We start from the raw sequence: 9155 nt of genomic DNA, 5'->3' as shown, positions 1-9155 counted from the left end.
TCCTGTGTCCACGTTGTGAGTAATTTCTGTCTGTCACACCTGGAATGTGTAATCTTGGCCAGAGAAACTGCTTAAGAGCGGCATAGAAACTTCTTCTCTGAGACGGTAGTGAGTCTCTGGAATCCACTGCCCCTGAAAGTGGCGGAAGTCAGATCATTAGATACATTTAAGGTGGAGATATTTAAATATTTGGAAGATTGAGGACTTGAGGGTGATGGGGAACTGGCACAGAAGTTGAGGCCAGTAGTGGCCTACTCCTGTTCCTATTGTGTTTTTGTGTTAATCTTACCTAAGCTCCTTGTCAAACTGGTGACTGAATATCCCTTCAATGACCACCACTAACACTGCAATCTAGTATCCTTTGGAAACAACTGGCAGATTACTGAATGAAAGGTGTTATAGTTCAATATTAGAGCAAGTGTCTGCTGCATCTCAGCTCCAGCAACGTGGGTTCACTCCTGACCTCTGGTCCTGTCTGTGTGGAGTTTGCACGTTCTCCCTGTGACCCTGTGGGTTTCCTCCGAGTGCTCCAGTTCCCTCCCACACTACAGAGTAGGTTAATTGGCCACTGTAAATTGTCCCTAGTGTGTAGGTGAGTGGTGGAGTCTGAGGGGAGTTGATGGGAATGTGGAGAGATGAGGTTAGAGGGAAAGATAGTGATGGAATCTGAGACACAGTAGACCCAGTGGGCTGAAGAGGCCTCTTTCTATGTCAGAAGGAGATAGGAAGTAAAAAAATACTAAACTGAGTGACAAGTATCCTCATTGTCAACATATCCGAACATTAATCCTTTTTCCCACTACTCCATTGACTGTGATGGAACTGGAGAAGCTGCTTGTTTGGAAGGGTTAACAGGAGATGATGCTTCATCTCTGAGCCAGTGAGGATAGAGAGATAGAAATATTCCAAATGAGGTCGCATTTGGAATATTATGTTCAGTTTTGTAGGATAAGATATCTTTATTAGTCACATGTACATCGAAACACACTGTTTCTTTGGCATAGAGTGTTCTGGGGGCAGCCCGCAAGTGTCGCCACACTTCCAGCACCAACATAGCATGCCCACAACTTCCTAACCTGTAGGCCTTTTGGAATGTGGGAGGAAACCAGAGCACCCGGAGGAAACCCACGCAGACACGGGGAGAACATACAAACTCCTTACAGATGGCGGACAGAATTGAACCCGGGTCGCTGACACTGTAAAGTGTTACGCTAACCGTTGCACTACCGTGCCCGGTCACCCTGCTGGAGGAAAGATGCCATTAAGCTGGAAAAAGTCCAGAGGAGATTTACGAGGATGTTGCTGGAACTCGAGGGACTGAGTTATGGAGAGAGGTTGAGCAGGTTGAGACCTTATTCACTGGAGCGTAGGAGAATGATATAAAATTATGAGGGGCATAGATAGGTGAATGCACTCAGTCTTTTTCCCAGGGAAAGGAAACCAAAAACTAGAGGGCATAGGTTTATGTTGTGAGGGGAAAGATTTAATAGGAACCTGAGGGGCAACTTTCTCACCCAGAGCATGGTCAGTATATGAAATGAGCTGCCAGAGGAAGTAGTTGAGGCAGGTACATTAACAACATTTAAATGGCGTATAAAATCATGAGGGGTATAGATAGGGTGAATGTGCACAGACCTTTTCCCAGGGTTGGGGAATCAAGAACTAGAGGGCATAGGTTTAAGGTGAGAGGGGAAAGAATTAACGGGGACCTGAAGGGGCAACTTTTTCACACAAATGGTGGTGGATATATGGAACGAGCTGCTAGAGGAAGCTGTGGAAATGGATAGAATTACAGTGTCTGAAAGACATTTGGACAGGTACATGGATAGGAAATGTTTAGAGGGATATGGACCAAACGCAGGCAAATGGGACCAGCTTAGATGGGAATCTTGGTCAGCATGGGCCAGTTGGGCCGAAGGGCCTGTTTCCATGCTGTATGACTCTATGACCCTATGTAATAATCTGCTCTGAAACCTTTACAGAAGTTTGATGGGCTGGTGCAAAATTGTTTAATCTTTCTGCTTCTAAACTGTTACTGACTGTCCCTCCCGCCCATCCCACAAGGCAACCTTCAATGTTTCAAGTATCTGTCTGCACTGGAGCTGCAGAGGTGGCTGGGGTTAAGGCAGTCACTGTGAGAATCAGTCTGATAGATTTACCTCCACAAACGATTGCACTCGCAGTCAGTCAGTCCCTGACGCTGGGCCAGAAATGGCCAAGGGCCAAGGTAAAAACTAATATATTTGGCAGGATTTCAGCAAACAACAAGCCTGTGATAACACTGGATCCCAACAGAAAGGGTAAGAAAAAAGTCACGTCAACACGGCACTTCCCTGGTCTGTGCCTCCACAGGGGATCTACCTCTGGGATAACCTACGTGAGGAGTGGGGAATCACCACACGAGATGCATGACTGCGCCTCAATGCCAACACCTCGTGATCAGCGGAATCATCCGTCGGGAATGCGCTGTCAATTGGTGCATGGCTGCCAGCCAAACCCAGAAGCCCTGGCTTTGTCTGTCTGCTGTGTTTTGTGTGCGTTCAGTGCCTCTTCTACAACGGCAAATACTTCCTGCCCTGATTAGTGTGATAATCATACTGAAAGTCTGACCATACTTCTGCGAAGTTGCTGAGTGGCGCACAGGACGAGAGAGTTCAGACCTCAGTCACTGCCCTGCTGAATGAGCTAATCTTACTCTACTGCACTGGGGAGAAATGGTCACGTCCACATAATAATGCAGGTGAAACTCATCTGTATCAGCTGCTTACAGGCAAATTGTTCCTAAATCTGGGTAAGGAGTTCAGCTGGCATCCACATCTGGTGTCCCAGGTGGAGGGGAAGAAGGTCATGGAAATATTTTGGGAGAAGGAATTCAGAGCAGTGGCTTAGACAATATCCAACCCTCAACCACCTTACTCAGACAAAAGCTGCCCATTTAACGTCGTAAAACAATGCAAATGTTACACCGAAGCTCTGTCAAAAATTGACACTGAGCTACGACGGGTGATATTCAGGCAGAGGAGCAAAAAGTCAGGCAGTTTAATAAAGAAGTGAAGAATAAAGAGAGGTTGAGGGAGGTAGGAAGGTTTTGGGGAGGAAGTTCTACAGCTTGGTAACATGGCAGCTGAAGGCACAATGCTGGAAGAGTTAAAACTGGGAATGAGCAAGAGGCCAAAACTGGGAGAATGGAGAGATCCCAGGGAGTTATTGGGTTGAGGGGTGTTCATGGAGACAGGAAGGGACAAGTCCCAGGAGGCCTTTGAAGGCTGCAAATGTTAAAGTCAAGGCATGGTTCAGTTGGGAACCCAATGTGAGTCAGTGGGCACAGGGAGGTGATGGGTTGGTGTAGACTGGGGCGTTGGGTTGGGGGGGGCGGGTGGGAAGGGGGGGTAGAGTTTTAGATAGCCAGAAACTCAGAGAGATTGGAACAAGGGAGGCTAGTCAGAATGCTATTGAACTCTGAAGGTAAAAAAGGTGACCAGGAATTGTAGGCTAATCTACAAATGATAGGGGAAAAAAAAAGTTACGAGAAATTTAGAGATGGGGTAACAAAGATCACTTACCATCAATTGAATCAGTGACCAGTTTCCACAACGTGTGGGGACTGGTTGACTGTCAGCAGTCAGGAAACCCAAAGATAATGGGAAAAGGCAAAGACAGACAAACGCTGTTCTCCGTCACAGGGAGATTATCACAGAGAAAGGTTGTTCCATAAGACCGAGGACAGGGAATGAGAGAGGGTGGAAGGAAGGAGTGAGGGGAATTTGCAAAGGAAGGAGTCGGACAGTGGGAGGAGTGGGTTTGAGGGAGAAGGGAGGAGAGAGGGAAAAGCAGGAGAAAAGATGAGGAAGGGAAAGGAAATGGTGGGATGGAAGTTAGGGAAGGGGAAGTTAGTTAGAGGAAGCAATGGAGAGATGAGTAAAGGGAAAGATGGGAGAGATGGAGGGGAAAGAGGGAAGGAGAAGACGGGAGGTGGAGAGGGTTGGAAGGGTGGGGAGATATTGGGGGGGGGGTTGTGAAGAGGAAAGGGGAACTCAGGAGGGAGAGACAGAAGCTGGAGGGGGGATATGAAGGAGATATTTTGAGAAGAGGTTTGGAGATCACATTCAGGATGGGGCGGGGTGTTGTGCTGGGATAAGATGGAGTATGGAAGGTTGGCTTGTAATACCAAAAGAAGCTCCTTGGCCTCAAGCACTGGTGAAGAAGGACTTACTTGCTGGACCCAACAGCTCCTGCCTCCATTCAGCTGACGGGATTCCCAAGCCCAGAGAAATACAGGCCACAGCTGGGATAAAACCATGGAACACATAGGCTCCTTATCATGTTATAGTGTCTGACATGGCTCTTGTGACCAAGTGACCCACCCCACCCCTAATCAAGCTGCATTTAAGCCGAGGGTCATGGCTTCGCATTGACTTGGGAATGGGTTTTCCATTTCCATTTCTTTAATGACAGCCCTCACATTCCATGGTGGGGTGTCTCTCCCCCGACCCCCCTACCCTTCACTGTCCCATCCATCCAAGTGAGGTGGTGGAGGTTCTCCTGAATAATCCATCTGCTTCCTTCCCAACTGCTTTTAAGAAAGGCAAGGTGATCCCAAGGACAGAACAACTATGGGAATGCACGGGGGCATGAGGTGGGAATGGGGAGGAAGAGGGAAAATATGCACTGTGAGGTCACAGGAAGTAAGCTTCAGCTGGCAAGCCAACACGACGGTGTCTCACACCGGTCTCTGAGTTCAGTTTCTTTCATGGTTCAGCATAAGTCCTCTCAGGTACAAGGTGGGAGTCATCCAACCATCAGGGGCAAAACTTCAGGAGAGGTCAAACAACCCAAGAACAACTCACATTTATATAATCGCCTTTCAAGGAGCTAAACTAAATTTGGCTCTGAGCAGATACTATGGCACATTCTTCTGTTCATGTTCAATGTACCAGAGGCCATTCCACCCATCAAGTCTATGCTAGCATTCAGGGCAATCCCATCAATCCCATTTGTTCCCATGTAACCTATTCTTTCTCACATGCAGCTATGGGGGTGTCTGAAAGCAGGAGGGTAAGTTAAAGGTTGGGAAGTTTAGAGAGAGAAATCCAAAGGTTGGGGTCTCTATAGTGAAAGATACAGGAGACTAGAACTGGACGAGTGTGGAGACCTTGGAGGATCACAGGGGTGGAGGGGGTTTGACTTGATGAAGGAATGTTTTGATTACACCTCCAGAACTCCCAGTAATTCCACTGTGTTATTAAAGCTTTTTTGAACTCATTAAACACTGCAACAGTATCTAATATCCAGTCTGAACTCCTAACCTCCCATTCAGTCGTTGCCTGTTAACCATAAGACCAGGAGAAACACAAAAGTTTTGAAGAATTACCATTAGGCCAAGTTCTTTGAAGTTCAAGTAGGGTTAAAATACATCAAAAATGATATGGCATGATTTCACAATTAAAAACAGCTGGGGTGCAGAAACCACAGAAATCATCTGCAGCTCTGGGTTTACAACTTTAAGTGCATGTCTGCTTCCCAAGACTAGATTTAACTCTTTCAAACTCATAAATAGACAAAAGCAAAATACACTTCATGCTGTGAGTCCAAAACGAAAGCAGAAAAAGTCTGGCAATGCTCAGTGGGTCAGGCAGCGCCTGTGGCGAAAGAAGTAAGGTTAACGTTTCAGATTAATGACCTCTCATCAGAACTGTATCTGTATCGCTCTCCCTCCCTCCAGACTGCCTAAGCAGCCGGTGAACTCTTCCCTAATTGTTTCACATCGAAAGTCCTGTCTCCACCAAATCTACACCCTGGACAGAGTAATGTAAGGTCATGAGAAATAGAACCAGGAAGAGGCCATTTGGCCCCTTTTGAGCACTAGGGAGATATTTCTTCAGTGATGAGACCCTAGTTTCAGACTGAAGAGTCTGTCGTTACAGAATCCACAACCATGATAGTGTAACAATTTTGCCTATGATATTCCAATTTATATTGACTTCCCCCCCCCCCCAACCCCAGAAACATCCATCAGTCAATGGGGAAAGGAAAGTATAAACTTACCAGTGCTCTGTTGAATACTCTTCTTCCCATTACTCTTCCTTTTGGTTCTGGATTCTCCATTTTATCTGTTCCAGTGACATCACCTTCCATACCAGTGCTTTCGATGTGGCTTCCTTTATCTTTGATCAAGGATTCCCCATCCCTGCCCCACATCCGTTCCATCTTTGGCACTCTGTTCCCATTCCCCAGCCTCCCAGAACCATGGTCAGCCTTCGCTTAGTCATACAGCAGGGAAACAGGCCATGCAGCCCACTAAGAGCGTGCAAACCATCGAACACCCATTGACACTAAACCTACTCTAATTCCATTTAATCTTCTCACATTCCAACTGGGTTCCCTCTCAGATTCTGCCGCTCTCCTACACGAGAGGCAATCAAGCTCCCAACCCACACATCTTTGGAAAGTGGGAGGAAGCCGGAGCACCCACACAGTCGCAGGCAAGACATGCGAACTCCACGCAGACAGTACCGGAGCTCAGGATCGAACTCGGCTCACTGGAGATGTGGGGCAGCAGCTCTACCAGCTACGCCACTGCGGCACCCACCCATCAGCCTTACTTTCCATCTCCAGGAAGCTCCGTCGATAATAAAGCATCCTCGGCCACTTCTACTATCTCCATCTTGAAACCGGTGTCCAAGCACTTTTCCTCTCCCTTTCTCCGAACTATTCCCTCCCCACCACCCACATGAGGACTTGCATTAGTTCCCAGTTAAGAAATCCCAGCCTGGATTTTAAGGATATCAAATAAAAACAGGAAGTGCTGGAAGAAAGCTCAACAGGTCAGGCAGCAGCTGTGCAGAGAAACCGAAACACAGTAGCGTAGCGGTTAGTGCGATGTTATTACAGCGTCAGCAATCGGGGTTCAATTCCCGTCGCTGTCTGTAAGGAGTTTGTACGTTCTCCCGTGTCTGCGTGGGTTTCCTCTGGGTGCTCTGGTTTCCTCCCACATTCTAAAAGACGTACGGGTAGGTTAATTTGGGTTTAAAATGGGCGGCGCGGACTCGTTGGGCCGGAAGGGCCTGTTACCACGCTGTAAATAAAATTTAATTTATATTTCAAGTAAATGACCCTTCATTGGTTCTGATGTTGCCTAACCCATCGAGTCTGATGAAGGGCTATTGACCTGAAATATTAACAGTTTTTCACTCTGCACAGATACTTCCTGGCCTGTGGGATTTTATTTCAGGTTTCCAACATCTGCAATTCTCATCTGCATTTTCAAATCCCACTGTGGCCTCAATCCTTTCCATCAGTAATGCCCCACCAGCCCTATAGCTGCAGAGTCTCTGTGCTCTTCCAATTCTGCTTTCTTATGCACCCCTAATTTAGTCCACCATTGGTGCCTGTGCTCCCCTCCTCTCCCCTCTCCCCTCTCCATGTGCCCATCACCCACTGGGTCCCCTTCCCACCTCCCTCCTTTTATTCCACGACAGGAGTATCAGAATTCAATCACCTTCCCTTTGTCACTGCCACCAACCACCTCCCAACTTCTGGCGCTATTCCCTCCCCCATCTACCTACCACTCCCCCCCCCCCCCCACCTTCCCTCTCCTGGATCCACCTATCACCTGCCTCACCCCTTCCCTCCATCCCAAAACGTTGACTGTCCATTGCCCTCTGTAGGTGCTGCCTGACCCACTGACTTCCTCCAGCGTTTTGTGTGTTGCTCCAGATTCCAGCATCTGCAGTCTCTTGTGTTTCCAATGGTGCCTGTCTGTTCAGTGGTGTTTGGCTCGAAGTTTAGTCATTCCTTCCCTAAACCTCTTTGTCTCTCCCGCTCTCTTCCCTTCTTTTAAGCCCTATCAGTTTCACCAACTTTGGAACGTGCTCAGTAACAACTCTTTTTGTCTGCTACAAAGTATTCTGGAGTGCTTGTCTACGAAGGAGCCATAACAATGAAAACAGTTGTTCTCCTAAGAAGGCGCCACTGTGACTCAGAACCATGGGGAACACAACAATTACATTCTCCCTTCATAACATATCAGAAGCCCGTGACATTGCAATGTCAGCTAAGTACTTTGTGTGGTGTTTGCTATCTCATTGTTTCTTGAGGTTTCACAATCTCCAGCCCTATGCTTTGGCTCCACAGTGACAATTAACCCACGTTTAACACACTTTGGTGCCTGTCGTCTTTGGTGGGGGAGCCGCAGGGCTGCCTGCTCAAAGATGGCTCTTGCTCATTTCATTCCTGGAGGACTGACTCAGCTCCTGACTCACCTTGTGGCCCCTCACCGCCTCTCCCTCCCCCATCACCCGCTCCACCTCCATGGGCTGTGGTGGCCATTCAGAAAGGAAGCCACAAACGACCGAGCAGCCCTTCACGGGATCACAGACACAGCAGCATGCAAGAAGGCCGTTTGGCCCACTGAGTACATGCTAACCAACCATTTAGTCCTGCTCTTTCCCCAAATTCCGGCAATTTAAGATAAGATTAAGATATCTTTATTAGTAATATGTGCATCAAAACACACAGTGAAATGCATCTTTTGCGTAGAGTGCTCTGGGGGCAGCCTGCAGGTGTCGCCACACTTCTGGCACCAACATAGCATGCCCACAACTTCCTAACCCGTATGTCTTTGGAATGTGGGAGGAAACCAGAGCACCCAGAGGAAATCCACGCAGACATGGGAAAAATGTACAAACTCCTTACAGACAGTGGCCAGAATTGAACCCGGGTCGCTGGCACTGTAAAGCGTTACGCTAACCGCTACACTACATTTCTTCCTCTTTCAAGCATTTATTTCAGAATCAGTTGCCCCTGCCCCACCAGGCATTGCCGCCCAGGTGTCAACCATGTTATTCTGGGGCAGCACAGTGGCTCAGCCAATAGAGTCAGGGACCTGGGTTCGATCCTGATCTCCAGCATTGTCTGTGTGTTGAGTTTACACATTCTTCCTGTGACCCCATGGGTTTCCCCCCGGGTGCTCCGGTTCCCTCCCAAAGATGTGTGAGTTGGTAGGTTACTTGACTGCTGCAAATTGCCTCCAGTGTAGGTCAGTGGTAGAATCTGGGGGGAGTTGATGGGATCAGTGAAGGATTCTTGTGTAAATGGGTAGTTGATGGTTAGCATGGACCTGTGAGCCTCAGGGTCTGTTTCCGTGCTGTATGAAC

Source organism: Pristis pectinata, chromosome 29 (assembly GCF_009764475.1).
Source record: "Pristis pectinata isolate sPriPec2 chromosome 29, sPriPec2.1.pri, whole genome shotgun sequence".
NCBI classification, from domain to species: domain Eukaryota; kingdom Metazoa; phylum Chordata; class Chondrichthyes; order Rhinopristiformes; family Pristidae; genus Pristis; species Pristis pectinata.
Note: the sequence above shows the minus strand (reverse complement) of the source record.